The sequence below is a fragment of the Macrosteles quadrilineatus genome, unplaced genomic scaffold, assembly GCF_028750875.1.
Source record: "Macrosteles quadrilineatus isolate MER2022 unplaced genomic scaffold, UCM_ALF_1.0 Scaffold_7__1_contigs__length_78375512, whole genome shotgun sequence".
Classification (NCBI taxonomy): domain Eukaryota; kingdom Metazoa; phylum Arthropoda; class Insecta; order Hemiptera; family Cicadellidae; genus Macrosteles; species Macrosteles quadrilineatus.
The window spans coordinates 44,273,700-44,291,771 of record NW_026542600.1 but is presented as its reverse complement, the minus strand read 5'-3'; the positions used below and the strand labels follow the sequence as shown (position 1 = coordinate 44,291,771).

Sequence of the window (18,072 nt, the reverse complement as noted above, 5' to 3'; positions counted from 1 at the left end):
GTAGCCCTTAATAATGCACAGCTTGCCACCCCTCTGCATTTGTTACGTAAGGTGACAACGTTTTGGGAGTTGGTTTTTTTTCTCAAATCCTCCACATCATCATGACATCCTCAGCTCGAGTATGTGATAAGGTGTGATTGGCGAGATGTAGTGATAAGAAGGGTTTCTCCGGTCTGCTGACCCATGGAGGGGGAATGAAGTTAGGTTCGGACACGGCAGTCACTTCAGGCAGTCTATAGTCTGTGTGCGGAACAGCATAACAACACCATACACCATACAGCATCTTAGGGACACCTGGAATACGCTCGTCAACCAAAGGTATGTAAATACTTAATATATGCTTGAAATTTATTTGTTCGTCACATAAAACGTTTTACAATAATTATAATTTTAAAGACACAATTTATTATGAACTGCGTTTTTTATTTATTTGATAAAATAGAAGGGCAGCCCTTAAAAGATTTTATGGATGTTGTCTTGCAATTTTTGTTCACGCTCCGAATAAACTAGCGTTCATTGTAACTAACATTTAAACACGTACTTTAAACACATTACTCGTCATACAATCTTTAACTACAGTTAGTAGACTTTCCAGTGGAGAACTTTCTTAATATGATAGAACTTGTTAGATTTACAAATAAAAAACAATTTTAGGTTAGTGTAAAATTGCTACCATGTAAGATGGATATTCAATAATATATAGCCTTAAACATTTTTTGTTGTCAAATCTCTTGTTTGGTAACGTAAACAACTGCAAATCAAGTTTAACATACCAGAAACAGTTGTAATGTTACAAAATATTTGAACGAATATTTTATTTTAAACCTCCAAAAATATGGAACAAATATAATTAAAAAAGACTGAAAATGGAAATTCTATTTACTTCAATTATGCAGTGATTTAACTGATTTTAAAATAAATATTAGATTCTTAAAATATTCAGTATGCCCTAATTGGCTGCAAAAAATCTTTGAAAGGTTTTATTATAAATTATTAACTTTAAAAGTTTTTCAACCAAGTAAAACAGATTTCTAGAAAAAAATCCACAAATAAGCCCCTTTACCTTTATTTAGTTTTCGAACGTTGGCAAGTAGATGTTTTACGTGTTTCGCTCCTAAAAGCCGAAGAATATTTTCGGGAGATATAGCATTGTTATTGTGCGTGCAAATCTATTACTACTATACAGGGTGATTGGTACTCAGTGTGGCAAACAATATTTTGTGTAAGTACAAAGTACTAACCAAGTGTCAAGTGTGATGATGCATATAAGAGGTTCCAAGTCCCAAAAAATAAAAATATAAGTTAAAAAATTAGCTTCCCAAAGAATTATTTTAAGTTTTCCAAAAATCACCATGTTTTAAAACTTAATACAGATATTTTAATTACCTGTAAATGGATTTGAGTAGATAATGTCATTTTCGTATTCTAAATTAAATTTTGAATGAGAATAATAGAAAACTATAGAGGATCAGTACCAAAAACTCCATTGTAAATAGATTCAAGGAAAAAGATTAAGGTGTTTGATAAATATTTAAAAAACATTGGTCTATTGAATTTTTCTACACCCTGTATACAAGAAGTGGGTCAAATATGTTAAAAACTGCGCCATTTTATAAGCTTTCCAACCATATGCTACACTGTTGAGGTTTAGATATGCTTTTGTTTGTTTTAGTGGTTTGAGTACTAGAAAACAGGGAACCTTTTTACTGTTTTTACTGTTCAAACTGAAACAAAAATACAAGTTACATACATTACAACTTTCTATGTTTTAAATGTTAAAGACACCATGTTTTGTAGTCTTCAAACCACTAAAGCGTACATAAGCAGACCTAAAGCTCAATAGTGCAGCATATGGTTGGAAAGCTTATAAAATGGCGCAGTTTTTAACATATTTGGCCACCTTCTTGTACACAGGGTGTAGAAAAATGCTATCGACCAATGTTTTTTTTAATTTGTATCAAGCGCCTTAGTTTTTATCTTTGAATCTATTTTGATCCTCCATAGTTTTCTATTATTCTTATTCATAATTTAATGTAGAACTCGAAATTACATTATCTACATAAATCCTTTTACAGGTAATTGAGAAATTGCTGTACTAAGCTCAAAAACATGGTTATTTTTTAAAAACGTAAAATAATTGTTTGGGAAGCCAATTTTTAGACTTGGAACCTCTTATATGCATCATCACACTTCATTTACTTTGTACTTACACACACACACTTTTTTTGCACTGAGTACCAATCACCCTGTATATGAGGTGTCCATAAAGTTTAGATTCCTCCGCCTGTTTCTTGGATTTCCGTACAATGCAACTGAATGATTACGTATTTCCTGCTGTGAGAAACCTCAACTCCCGTGGAATCAATAAGCTACCCATAAGTTCGGTATGAGGATCGTCATAGAAGAAAGACATAAAAGGACGTCTCGAAAGACATCAAACACAAACACGTTTACCTAAAAACCCGAAGTGTAAGTCGAGCTACACGCCAATTTAAAGACTTTTATTAGACTGACACAATGACGCAAACTCGACTGAAAAAGAACCATTTTAGTGTAATTGCAGGCTATAAAAGTCGCCTTGATTTTAATGCAAGTTGAATTGCGAGCGCCTGGACATCCCCGTAGCGAAATTAAAGCGGTTCCATTGGTAAAACAACAGTTCCTAAATATTTGAAGAGCTTAATTGTTATTCCTTATTTTCTATTGTATATTTAAAGATATGCATACATTTTGGACACACAAATTTAGATGAATAAATACTGCTTGAATATAGTAATATTTTATTCATTTATTGGTAAGCATCAGTGAGATGGTTGCATTAAAATAAATCAGTCTATTTATTTAAACCTTATCATAAATAAATATTAAGATAATTGATTTTATATATCAGTACAGTTGTCTCAGGCCTATGTCTTAGTGAAGAAAACAATAATGTGCATTTCTCTATCAGGGAATAGTCTAATTAATAACAGAAGGACTTTAAGATAGGTCTAGTAAAAATCAGAATGATGGTCCAAATTTACTTAGTAACGCTGGTGGCATTCGAATATAGATCATATAAAGTAATTCATGGCTTTGCTCATATTAAAAAAAAATAAGCAAAATAGGAGGTAATGTTACTTGTGAATAAGTTTTTTAAATGTTTATAAATACCGTATATATACTTATTTACTTAATAAAGGGAAAATACGTGTATTACTTTTAAATATTATATGTATACTAGAGAAATTGTATAGCAACAGTGCGATCTGCATGTATTGAAAGCAAACACTGAAAGTTAAGTAAGAGTATCAATATTAAGGAGGTAACGTCAACAATGATATATTATAGAGGGTATGTTTGGATTAAAACATAAAGTACAAGTAAACAGCGTCCTGGAGTCCATCGTTAACGAGGTGAAATGACCTTGATGGTCATAAAACAAACGAGCTAACGTCTAGTCATGACAGTAAATCTCTGTCTGGATAAACTGCACCCGGAGATTACAGCAATATTACAGCTCCTAGGAAGTCATTGTCATTTGTTTACTGATCTAGGTACATTCAGACTCAGACTTTTCCGTATGTATAGGTAGATATTTACACTAACTAGAATAGAGGTCATTGGATGGCAATGTTTGTATATATAAACTACAATGTCATGAGTAAGAATAGTTTCATATCGACTCAAGATATTATTTTGTTCTTAGTAGTATATACAACTCTAAATAAAATATAAAAAATGATCAATCAAATTTTATTAAAAAAAAAGTGACACGTGGCGAGCTGATGCGAAAAAGTACAATAATAATTCCCGAATATTTTCAGGACAAGAAGGGCCTTTTCTATTTTACACAATGCAATAAAAACTGAATTTTGGCCAGAAAAATCTCAACCACCACAATTAAATCAGGTTAAATATCAACCAGGTCAATCAAATCAGGTTTGAAACCTTCAAGATTTCCTTTAGAAGTTATTATCTGATGCCAATAATTACAGGTAGGTACGCATACTTTTCAACCAAGCCCAATTGAAATGACGGATTATTGTAAAACACAGCATATTTTAAGAGACAATATTTATCACTGTAAAAAAAAATAAGGGAGGAAATCGAACTTTGAGCTTAGCAAATGTTATGTGAGGCTCATCAAGTTTCGTTAAATTTGAATACAAGATTACCTACAGAATGACTACAGTTTATTGATGGGATGTCTACTTCAGTGCAAGGCAATGATTGTATACAGTGAACGATGTAGAAACTATCGACAGTTCGGTTGCTTGTGGTCGACCCATGATGCAACCAACCTAACGAATCAGAACTGAAATGTCCGGGACCAAACTCTTTGGCAAGACAACAGAATGGTGCACAAAGCCACTATCAGGTGGCCAATGTTCCACTGATTGTTGTCCCCAGTGTAGGTTGATCACGAGATCTACTATATTGCTGAGGTAGTTCAGCAGACTTGCTGCCTCAGCAAGGTCGCGCCATAGCAACAACAACAAGGACGTAGTGAACACCACTCAATCGAAATGTCTTTGAACCCAAATTTGCACTAGGGCTGAACTTTTATTTACCCAACAGGTCAAGACAGCAGTTCCATAAAATTTAATATTGATGGTAATGTTATTAACAAAACTGTCTAGAGAAAAATCAAACATTTCACTATGGTGCCACTGAATCTGTTGGTTTAACGGGTTTTCCATTCGCTTAAACAGCTAAGTTGGTTATTGTGATTAATAATATAGACCTGAGTTAATATTTTGGGTGGTTATAATGAGTTTAGGAAAGATGGGGACAAGGAAAGTTAGGGACACGGAAAGTTAGGGCCAAATAGGGGTTCGACCGACCACCAAACACTGACTGACCACCAAAGGGTCGCCGATTCGTTCTGGGATACTCCAGTAGCTCATTGATGATTCGAAACTGCCCAGCTGTCCTTGATCGTTGCTCATCGGGCATTTAAAAATAGTTTTGACTAAACAGCTGATCTTAGACAATAACAAAGCCACACAGATGGTCTCACTTTATTCCAGAGTCACCCGATGAATTAATTGAGGCAGCCATGAAGATATCCTCGACATGACCATGTGTCATTTCCCTTCTAAGAATTGCTGTACTGCTCATCAAAAATAAATATATTGGTTTTTTAAGTATAACTTTTTCATAATGAAACGCATATTCTTTTATTAACCCGATACATATGAAGGTTAAACTACGTTTTAATAGTATTGGATGACGTGACCTTAAACTTGTAGAACCGATGATGTTTACCACAAACCTACACGACCTTATTGGCTCCTTACCACAAGTTACGAGATTAATCATTTCATGTCCTTCATTTAAATTCATCGGGTTTAGATTGATTACAAACGTCCTTCCGGGCGCTATGTGACAAAGTTTCCTCAATTTGGACTCTACGAAGCTCTGAAATATCCTATATAACCGGTAGCATGCGAGGATAGGTGAAAAACAGTGTTGTACACACGCTCACTTTCTTTGAAGCAATTTCAAAATGTTGTATAACAGTAAGACATAACAGTGTAATGAGAATTTGTTCAATCTGTTTTGAAATTGGAATGTGAATGTTTTACTTGTATGTTAACACAGTTGAATCCAATTTAGAATTAGTTTAAGGAAGGTATAAAATAAAAAAATGTAACGTTTAACTGTCTTCGGTTATTGCTGTCAACACTTACCGTTATTGATTTGATGATACATTTTTTTTTCAATAAGTAAAAAGTACTGTAGTTGCTCTTAAAATTTATATTTGAACGGTTTTTTTTCATTGTTACTCTTTATTGGGGACTCAATATTATTTATTTAAACTTTTTGACCTCTTTTACCTTGACCTTAAAGATTTCTGGTCATAGAAGTTTTAAGAAATACATTGGCATTGTTAATTCATACCACTGAGTAAGTCATATTATATCTTATATATTGTGATATCACAACGCAAATCAAATACAAAATAAGGAGGTCACATTTAACCATGAACCACGTTGTGTTTTTTTTTCATTTGAGTAAAATAGTGGAAAACTATTTCTCACTCCTTTACTTACGGTACAACATATCAACAAAAAAGATTAGTTCCGGAGACATATTTTTAATGCGCATCTTAGGATTTAACAAAATATGTAAATCATGTCGAAATGTGATTTGTGCATTTCTCACTATAACGATTCCCTGTTTGAATTATTTGAACTAATCAATTGCAGAAACGCGCACGGAATACAATTTTCTCTCGCTGATTTTGGATTGAACTTGTGCAAGCTGGACTTGGACTTCCCGATGAGAGAATCTAGGTGCCCTCTCACGTACATGCTAGGGATTCCACTAAAGTACATCCGTCGCATACTACAATACTGTCCTGCACATTGCATACTGCCATTGGGAAGACCTAGCTTCTCTTTAGCGGTACAGGATTCAGCACACAATATACTAAACATTGCATACCACATAAATAATATACCATAATATCCGTTATGTGTTACATTCAGCATACAAGATACTACACAAGGTATGCCACATACAGCATACAATATACTGCAATTATAATTATCATACACACAGCCTTCAACATACCGCACAAATCATGCCAAATAATACAAGCCACACACACACCATACAGAATACTACATGCAACATTCATTACATCGCAAGGGTGGAATATTTGATTTTTACACCCTGTTAAGCGTAAATATTGTTACGAAAATGAAAAGAACCATACACGAACATTTCTATACTTATTACTCTCATTCTAGGAAATAGAGCCTAAAACACGTTGAAGTCGTTACAATGAAAAAGTGCGAATATAATCAAGCAGTAGATATATTCGGTGTAATACTGCTTGTGTATTCAATTGATAGCCCAGAAATGATGCAACTGTAGAAAGCAGCGGTCACTAGTGTTTGGTGCCACGGCACTTCTACCTATATTGACCAGTGGCCATTCGCCGGGCGTCAGTTTCAAGTGGACCGGGTTTAAATCTTGTCAGTCACCGAATATATCTAGTCCTGTGTGTTAGGGAATCTAGTTTAATCTGTAGGTAAACCTAAGTATAAATATACAACCAGGAGAAGTCTCTCAGTGGGTGAACTTTCTCTGCAGCGGAGAACTCTCTACACTATAATTACTAACTGTGTTCGTGCTAGTAAAAATTATCCGAGGCAAAGTAAGTTGACTCTCTTTGAGACAAAATAATAAACGCCAAAATTTATTCAAGGCTAACGTGTGGTTTAAAAGTATTGGTTTTAACATTGAATCCGAATAAGTTGGTTACAAAGTACGTAGATATGAATTGCAGTAGATTGTTAACAATATGGTTGGTTCTTGGTATAAATTATTCAACGTCTACTTTAGGTTTTAAATCAATTTACGGATTCATAATATCTAACCACAAACCATGATGTTTTGCTGGTCACAGGGTTTTTACTAGCGACGAATACAGCAGCATAGCTAGCGAGCTATGCATTTCTAATACAGTTTATTTACAGTAATCGCAAAAACACTGTATACAAATAATACAAATACACCAAATTATTAGGCACTTACTGCAATCGCAAAGGAAAATAAGCTGTTTTATATGTATTATTATTATATAAATATTTGTTTATATCCAACCTAATTATAGTGTTGTTGACTTTATACTATTTCAATTCACACTCATAGCAAAGATAAACAGAATATTCATTTTTTTAGTTCGGGTATCCGCTACAAAATATACTGAATACTAAAACCACCCAGAGTTAAATAAACATTCTGAAACACCTATTTCGATTCTTTCAACTTAATTTCTCTTTGTTGATATTGCAATCTAGAATCATTTCACACGATTACAGATGAATTTCGCAATCGTCTTTAGCACATTATTATTTACACCTTCATTAGCCTAAAGTGTACAAGTAGTTTATACACACTTGTGACAAGTTGGAAGCAGAAAACAAAATTGTTTGAGTCGTGTCCTTCGCCTTCACCAGATTTAGAACACCTCCTAGTCTCAAACTCAAGGTCAAGCTTACAAAACTGTTAATCCTCCCCAAGCATGAGTCACTTGTACGATCTGAACCCTTCAAAATCCGTGTGTAAAACATTGGCAAACATTTCAAAATGTTATCCTCAAACAGATTAATTCTTGTTTTTTGTCAAACATATGGTCGAAAGTCTTCTTATTACTCTAGCCTATAGATAGAATCTAAATTATATGATTTGTATCAAGTAAAATGATAAACGTTTATTATAAGGTAAAGCTGTATAAGGTATAAGCTGTAGTATTTCACGGTTTTGAATTCGGGCGACTGGCTATGACTGGATATGATTCTAAGAACAGGGGCCAAACCCTGTCTACGTTCATATTTATCCTCGGTAAATAGAAACAATTAAAAACCTAAGTGTAATTAATTTCCTTGAATACTACTCATGAAAATAGCCGTTTGTAATGATCAAAAACCCTTATCGATAGCAAACTGAACAAAAATTTGAACTAGATATTTCAATTTCGAAAACTGATGTCTTAAGGTATGATTTGTATATGAGAGATCACAAGGAAAACCATCGTTAGTAGTAAAGGATGATCATTCGAAATCTTGCATATCACAGATGAGGCATTAGCCAGCCTAGCATCATCAGTGCCGTACCATTACAGTATAATTCAGGGTCGTGCTTCCTTGATAGCACGTGACTTAACTCATCATAATTTAAATTTGGGTATTGTCAATTCTCATGAATTGAATTTTGGCGTAACTTACTTACACCCGGAAATCAGACCGGATCGTGTCCGGAAATCAGACTTCGCTTTTCCAAAAATTAGCTACCATGGCTTTGTCATTCGCTTGTAAACTATAATCTAATGTGCAAGACTGGTCTAGCCGTGAACAGATCAGCAGATGGCCAGGATCCTGAACAGCACCACACGCACACAAGATGTTTTCTTCGTCTGGTAAGAGACCCCATTTCTAAATGTTTGTACCTTGCATTTTGGTACCTCGACCCTGATTCGATTTAGGGTCTTCCACACCGTGTAATGCAGGCCACCAGGAGCCAGTTCCTCCCTGGCTGGTATGGGAGGGTTAGTCAACGTGGCCTCCCACCTTTGCCACCCGATTGTTTGAGAGTGATCCATCCAGGACTCGTGTCCGTGATAAAAAGCTCTTTCTGGACCGAAGCCGTCGCTCTGCAGGTTGGTGGCCGGAAGATTTTGGCGTAACAAGAAATCATGTTTAAATATAAACGAAGGGTTTATTTTACAAAAATATTCACAGTGAGATGTACACCCATACAATGTTTTATGCATTATTATCTTATAAATGTAACTTATAAAGTTTATTTTACCCCCCCCCTTCTTATTGACAAGGTTTTATGACCAAAGACTGTACAATTTCCTAAGCTAGGACCAGTTGTATTCCTACTATTTTACTTCTTATACTTTGGTTTACACGAGTGATTGACAATTAGTTAATTATATATTACAAAGATAGATTAAACTTTCAGTGAGATCTAGCACAATTATGAACTAAAATTATGAATGTTTTATTGAAATATCTTCTAAGAAAGGTACAAAGAACCAAAACGCTATTCACTTTTAAAGGGTTTACCACATTTATTTCTGCATTTTACAAAGGAATTATTACCCTTTTAGCGAATTTCCCATATAGGGAATAAGCTATTACCGTAGGTCTCATGGTAAGACAACCATCCCCCCGGATTTATTTCCGGGAGGTCCCTGGACCCGAAACAGATTTCATTTTTCGTTTTGAGGTCCCCAGAGCCCAAAAACACCTTCCGTTCAAATAATTTATATATGTGTTCGTTAGCGCGATGATCCGATTTTGATGAAAATTGGTACAAACGTGTAAACCTACGTTTACTTGAACGAGTTCGCGAACCAGCATAATCGGACATGGGAACGGGGGTTTAATGGGGTAAAAATGTATTCTTTCAATTTTTAACTCTAAAAACACAAAATTACATAATTTATTTCCAAAATATTTCGTAGAGCTTAAAAAAAGAAAGAATGTTGTATATTGAAGCGTTGTTTTATGCCTAACGGTTACGGAGATAATAAAAAAAATTTAAATTAAAAATTCCATGTTATTCTTATAAAAAATAAGGGAGAATTTATAGGGAGAATTAATAAACTGTTGTAGTTTGCTTGTTTATAGTTATATTTTAATCAAATTTGGCAACTTTGTTTATTTAATACATTTCAATAAAAATAAAAAAAAACACCTTAATTCCTCCCCTGTAGCAGCAAACCTCTAAAGTACTCACTAAAATTAATATGATTTAATTAGGAAATAAATCTGATAATTTGAAGAGAATATTTTAGTAGAAATCCAACCAGGTAAAGTGGAATTCGTTTAGTCTGCAGGTTTGCTGCGGCGGGAGTATTTTTCTATCTTGCTTTTATGAAATATTACGAGAATATAACGCTTGAGAACATTCAATGCGTTTATATACCAGTAAATGGAAACTCGTTAGTTTAACATAATACCAAACAAGTCTTATTTACTTAATCAAAAATTGCCGATGTAACCAAACTATTGCGACAATATTGGTTTGACAATTTGGTCAATAGTTTGTAGATTTCCATCGAAAACACATCGCGCTTCTCATCTGTAAAATAGTCCACTCCTAAACATCGACCAAACAAAAACAGGACAAGAAAACTAAACAACACCGCTAGAACAATGCAGGCGACCTTACTTTCAATTGTATTACATAATTTAAAAAAAGAAGATTTTTCATCATACTATTCTTTTGTGTGGTAATAGGATTCAAACAAACACCGGTTTGTAACCACGCCTTTTCATGTAACGTTTCGCAAGTAAAGTCAATAACAGAATAGTTAGTTTTATACGACTGATATGGGTGTTCATAAAAAAAAGTTTCAGGACTTTAAGAAATGAATCCTCATCCTAAAAGGAAGAAAAAGTATATGTGAAGGTATATCCGAAAATGCATATTTACCCAGATATCCACCATTTTGTTTTTATACAAAACTATTTTTATCTTTGAAGTTTTTCATTCGATGATTATGAAATTTGGTAAGCATGTTAACATACACAAGACGTATTATAGAAAAAATAATAAAGTTGGTCCGATTTTAAATTTAAAAAATGGCGGCCGTTTGAATTGTTATAACCTAAATAACTAAAAAAATGGCTGATTGTATGAAAACATTTCAAGAATACCTTTTTTTGGTACTTTAATTCCCTATCAAAGGATTCCAAGATTAAAAATATCGGATGACAAATAACTCAAATAGAAAGGTTTTTAGTTGTAAGATCAGGCAAAATTAAGTGTTTCCCGACTAACTTTGCCTTATTTTTAAACCAAAAACGTTATATTTCAGTTATCTTCTGTGTTTAGTATGAGGATTCATTTCTTCATTTGCCAAAGTCCTGAAACGTTTTTTATGGACACCCTGTATATATAAAATAATGAATATACAGCAGAACCTCGATAACAAGACTCTCATGGGGATCATTAAATAAGACTCGTTACCAAGGTCGACTTCTTATCGAGGTTTGCACCATGTGATTAGAGGTGAAATAAATTCAAGTTGATTTGAAAATGACATTTGTTACTAAGGGTGACTTGTTTTCCAGGTTCCACTGTAACTCAATTTACATCGCTTCAAAATTTATTTATTTATTTAAAACTATTTATAAATTTTAATACTATTTATAGTAAAATAAATATATTTAACGAGTAAGAATAATTTGTTTACATTTTATCATAATGAAGTATGATTTACTTTAAACTAACATATCAACTCTTTTCACCATCTTAACCTGTCTCCCTCAGTTCATCAAGCAGTCTCATGTCCTATGTGTTATGCTGTAATCCACTTTTAAACTGTTTCCCCATCAACCTTCACGGGATCACCTTACCCAGGATTAGGTTTCGTCACTTCCTTTAGTCGACATTCCTTTCCTCTTTCAAAACGTCTCCCAATGCACTCTTCAACATGTTGGCCTCCAACTACATCCATCATTTGATGAAAACAAAGTTGGATATTATTTAAATAAGATATTATTTCCAATTCACCTGCTACATTATTCACAATAATAAAAAGGAAAACAAATAATTTGGACGAATTAGAAATTTTTAAAGAGTTCGTTGTCCTCTACAGGCTGTCAAATGAGAACTACAAGACGTATAAGAAAACAACATGTATAAATAAGTCCTACACATTTTTTACTTAAAGATCAAATAATTAGGGCTTCTCAATGAAAAACCTGTAGTTGGGGTTCCTCAAATAAAAATTAAATGCATTACAAAGAGCGCCTAGAAAGAAATCAACTCAACAATTGATCTATGAAAACCAAGGGTCTCATTCAAAATAATAGAAAACGAACAAAAAACTAATCATCACGACGTATAAAATTCAATTGACATAATTGTATGACAACAATAGATGGATTTGTCCAACGGCGTTCTTGTTCACCATTCTAATAAATGGCAAAACAGCTCATCGTCTTACCAATATACCTCTATAGCTTAACTGTAACACTCCTAACCCCAAGTATATCTCTGGGAGAAAATTACGAATACCCACCGGAAGAAAAATCTTAAAAAGTAAATGTAAACTGCTATAGTATTGAGATAGTTAATTAGGTGGTTGACACTAGAAAAGAATTAGCCTCGGCATTGGCATTGTAAGAATAATCTCGTACTCTATATACAGCTAAGGTTAATGATGTATGCCTCTATCTATAGAATATTCTATGCTGAAAGTGGCATTTAATATGCAGTAAGAATTTAACCTAATCATAGTCAAGATTAGGATTTTTTATTGAAACACCCGCATGCTGGATAAGTGGCATGTAGTTAAAATGATAATGGCCTTTTGGAGGTTACGTAGTACAAAAACCTAGACATATCATTATCGTTTCCAATACGATGGACTTCCCTTGTGTTAGAAGTGAAGACTCCCATCAATCTAATAGCAAAAAGAGCTCTTATCTGCCCTGGCAAAGGTCACACTAAGTCCTTATGTAAAGGATGAGGTTTTGTAAACCTTCGTTAGTTCTTAATCACTAAGTGCAAAGATGTAGTTTTAGAATATACCGGAGAAAAAACTCTACGGAAGTTAAAACTACAACCAAACCTCCACATATTGTGAAAATAATCTACGGAAAAAACTTATCAATAGTAATATATTCAGAATAGATATACGATTTTAGGTATTTCCCCAATAAAATCTACCGCATGAAATGAATTTGATGAGACTGCTGCATTTGTGCATTTAAATACGAACTTTACAGTATCGCTTTTATGAAAAAGCCCTTGCAATCTCAACCCCTTTCTGCTTTCAGTGTTCCAATTAGAATGCACATTATTTAGGGGGTAAAATTTAAGTAAAATTGTAAATTGTAAAAATTGTAAAATTGTAAGTGCACGGGGATGTAGTTTATACATATAAAATTATAGTTTTGTCTGGAGTCACATTGGGTTGAAATATCATATTTATAACTTTTTGAGGCCAGAGTGTCGTGTTCCAATACTTGCGTAAAAACTGAACCACTGTAGAAGTAGCAAGTATTAGATGTAGTACTCGATTTTGACAATTATACTACATTACTGTGTACACTGTTTGTAGTACTATCAACATTTGTATGATGTTTTGGCGCTACACGTATCCTTTTGCAAGCTGAGGATTGATTTGTTAGCCATTAGCATACATAATCTCGCAACTGACGTCGCAGCAGGATTTTCAGTACAGATCACGTCACAATGACAAATGGTTGTCTGCGCTAACGTTGCATTTACATTTTAAATACTTGGTGTTGCTGCCAAAACCTTGAATGCTTGCAAACAAATCAAATTTTGTCACCAATGACTAATTGTGGTAACGACTCCTTGATGTTCTGCTATGGTCGCTCTAGACTGTGTCAAAGTACCTATTAAGTACATGTATAAAAACCGTCATAAGCTGATGTCAAAGTTTAATGGGAAAGTTTCTTACACAGAACCCATTAAATAATTCCAGACAATATAACGTTTACAGCTAGAGAGTAACCCAAGTCAACCGTGCCATTTAATACCGCGGAGATGGGATTGAAAAACTAAAATATTTGACAAGACTAAGCTGAAATAGTAATATCAAACCGGTAATTGGACTAACTCTAGATAGGACAAATACTGGTTGAATAAACAAAAAAAGTTCCCAAACAAACAAGTTGATACTAAATGCTAGAAGCTGTAATATCTTGTATTAGATAATGCATACACGATTAACAAGATAATACGATAGGAAGTCGAGTAGTCAACTTGCTACAAGTCTAGAGTACAGGTTGGAAAACGTAATTGTGTAGCTGGTTCCGAGTAAAAAACTAAGGTCATATAAATCAATCGTGTTTCTGTGGATAATGATAGGTTAAAATTTAGGAGTACAAAAAGTCGCGGGTATCGAGTGTCCCGGAATTGGGCTCTGTAATAACATCCATAACTACTGTGTCTATCAAGGTTGTGGTCTGTGTCCGAAATCGGCGCATTTTAAGGTGAGGTGCGGCTTGACGGGTTTCAATTAGAATTACAATTTACTATGTTTTAAGGTAAAAGATAGTTAATGTGAAATGTAAAGATGGTAAAAGAAGGTCAAGGTGGTAAAAAGATGGTTACGGTCAAAGTACAACAATGTGACTTGTAACCGATTACCACAGAGGAAATATAACATTTTTTCGAATTAAAGTAAGATTATAAATTCTACTTACGATATATATCAAATCAGGCTATTATGAAATATTATTGGTTTCCTCAAGACGACGTTCCTCAGGGAAAGTCTGCCTTTAAGGGTGACGAGACTAAAACTCGGAGAGACCTCATTAAAATGTTATTAAAAAGTCCCAATGACGAAATACAAAAACCTATGTTATTAACCATGATAAGCACGATGTATTTAGCTTAGCGAACCTCGGAATAAACAATAGCAACTTAAACACGTATACAAATTTACTAGAACTTATGTAACATATTGGTAAACCTTGCACATAATGTAGTGCAGTATACTTCAAAAAGTGCGTATCATGTCGCAGCACTATACAGGTGGTGTTTCTGTTTTCCTTGATTGAAACAGCTGTTAATTTCAACAATAGAACAAGCCTAATATTTATAAGTTTATTTTGACATGGTTATATTTTTTCTTGGATTTTAACTCTGGTTTACTTGTTTCTTAATGGCTACTACACCCTGATTTGATATTTGATCTGATTTTTACAACATGGAGGAAGTTTGCACAACCCAAAGCCGTGTTTATATCGTCACAACTACTCCAGTTTGAGCCATCTCCGACACACGAAACGCCTTTTTTGCAGTAAATAAAACACTTTGTGACAACTAATCAAGGAGGCAAGACTATACATAACCAGATAAACACAAACCTAAATTACACGCTCTTTCCATTGTTGGCATTAAACAGTTGTGTTCATGAAGGCTAACAGAAAATACACCTGTTTAGTTTTGAAACACCCTGATTTGTTTGAATATTTGATCTGATTTTTACAACATGGAGGAAGTTTTCACAACCCACAGCCGTGTTTATATCGTATCAATTACACCATACAACATTCCAAAGTAATAAAGTAAACTTGATTTCCGTCGACGTTAATTAAGTAAAACTGTGACCCTGGTAATAATTCCCTTGGATTGCTTCGTATACTATCCACTGTTTAGCAGCCACGTCATAATCTGGGGGTTTAGTTGGAATCTCGTGTTTCTCTCTTAGTTTGTTTACATTGAAGTTTAGCGGTTGATAACGTTGTGTGTGGTAATATACAGTATTATAGTAACGGGGATCTTGTGAATGACTTGATCCGTAGACTATTGTATCGCAATACGTTTATTTTACCCTGCTAAGGTGGGTATTGCTGGTGTAGCGGTAGGAGCGCGGGACTTCTGTCAGGGAGACAAGGATTCGAATCACACCATTCACCAATGGTTTCTTTCCTATGTGATAATCTCGTTGCCCGATAATTTGAAAGCCAGCAAAGCCATCTTTACGGAAAGTAAATGAAAATACGTCTAATAACACTTGAAAGATATACTGTATTTACACTTATACTGTTTTAACAAGATAGGTAAAAACATATGTTGGTGTTAATGATGATCGATTTCGATTGAACACTCCATTCATCGTCGTACCCAATGGGACGAATCTACCAACATAAAATTAATTACGGATGCAACTGAAACTGAACTGTGATCAGACTGTGACTGGACTGATGTGTGTGAATCGACCTTAAAAAGTTATTTGCTATCTTTAAACAAATATAGGTACGTCAGATAGGGAATGTTCTATGTGTTGTAAAACTTCCTATATCAAAGCCAGCGATAATCTATTCCAGTTGTTCTATCCATTCCAATGAGCGCAACAAACAATGTTGAGAAAGAGTTAAAAACCGACAGTGTATTAACAAAACATTAAATACTATAAATCAACAGAATTATGATACAACATATTGATTTTCGTGGCATTAACCTAGCCCAATAAACATGTTAGATGACTCCGACTGGAGCTCCTAGCCTAGCCACTAGACGGTGCTTGACCCCTCGCCTTGACAGTGAACTTAGACCGGCCTCTGCAAACAGGTTCCGGTCGGTGGCACACGAATGGCGTTTTTGTGTGGATTTTGTCCATAAATATAAATAAAAGTCATATAACTCACGAAGTTATCGCTTTAGCATCTCCACAATCCAGTAAGCTAGCGGAATGTCGGGATAGTCAACACATGAATGACTGCGGCATTTTTGCATGGAGGTGATCTATAATGGTACTGTAAAACACTCAAATCCCTCTTCAACAACAATTTTAAGAGACCTTTAGGCATATAGTGTTTTAACCTTGTTTACTACGAGGATTCTGTTTTGTAAAATTGTTTGAACAGACTATACAAATAGATCGTGCATTGAACATTATATAACAAATGGCTAAACAGCAAATAACCTCGTCAGACAATCTTCAACAAGTAATATAGTTTGAAACTTGCTACATAGGTTTCGGTGGGTTTTATAACTCCTCTATTGCCAGGCTAACAAAAGAATCCTCTTCATGAGGTTATGTCAGAAACTTGGTGAATGCCACACACAACACAAAAACAAGTCTACTTCAAGTGTGCCCGTGGCAAAGTACACGCGTGTAATTTATAGGCCTTTCTTTAATCGTTGTGTAACATGTGTTCAACTTATTTTTACGGTACCTCAAGAAGTGGATCCTTTTGTTAGCCTGAAAAAAACTGCCGAAACATGTGTAGCAAGTTTCAAACGATACTATTTGTTACACTTATGTATACTACATTTGATTATTACGCGCACGACAAATATATTGGATATTGTCAGTTACATTGGATATATAACGGTCTACAGGATCCAAGATGAACTATCGTGCACATAATTATAGTAGGTACTTGATTTTAAAGGTTCGTCTACTCTTTTCTCTTCGGTGCGTTAACAATCTAACTATTAAAGGTATTTTATTTAATTTTAATTCATCACAGCGACCACGCAAATATTGTACTGTATACTAAGTCCTGTATTTTTAGGATGGCACAGTTGGTGGCAATAGGATCGTAATTGGAATAACGAAATACGTTAAATCATTTTAAACTATGCGAATAATGAAATTGTTAGTTTAGACTCGATAGACTCGGAAAAAAGTAACTTTTATCCTGGTGATGTTATGTGATAAAAGAAAAAAAGAACAATTGCCATTCAAGAATAATATTTGAATATTGGAACAGTAGGATCCGATCAGTAATTAAAGCCTTGTTTGCACACCGAGTTTGCCGGTTGGGAAACTTCCTTGTGGTTCTGCAAAAAACCTTCTCTGGTGAACGCGTACGACAAAGACAGAGAAGGTAGGTCATGGCAACATTGTAACTGGAGACAATTATCACTTTACTTTACCACTGGAGTACTGGAGCATTGGAGAATGGACTCCAATCTTCATTGATGGTCATGGAGGTTTAGCGTGTTGCCAACTCCAACTGTTTCAGCAGTTGCATAAAACGTGATAAAACGCATTTATCTTTGACAGTGACATGTCAACATAGCTGAAAAATTATAAAATATTAAGTTAATGTATCTTAAATTAAC

General features: G+C 34.4%; 1 protein-coding gene across 1 annotated transcript in view; it reads left to right on the top strand.

The window, feature by feature from the left end:
* Positions 1 to 217: 217 nt before the first annotated feature.
* Positions 218 to 18,072, top strand: part of LOC128998192 (fatty acyl-CoA reductase wat-like) — a 42,523-nt gene continuing 24,668 nt past the window's right edge. The window contains exon 1 of the mRNA XM_054424210.1: positions 218 to 318. The gene's annotated coding sequence lies outside the window, so the exon portion shown is untranslated. The remainder of the gene's footprint in view (positions 319 to 18,072) is intronic.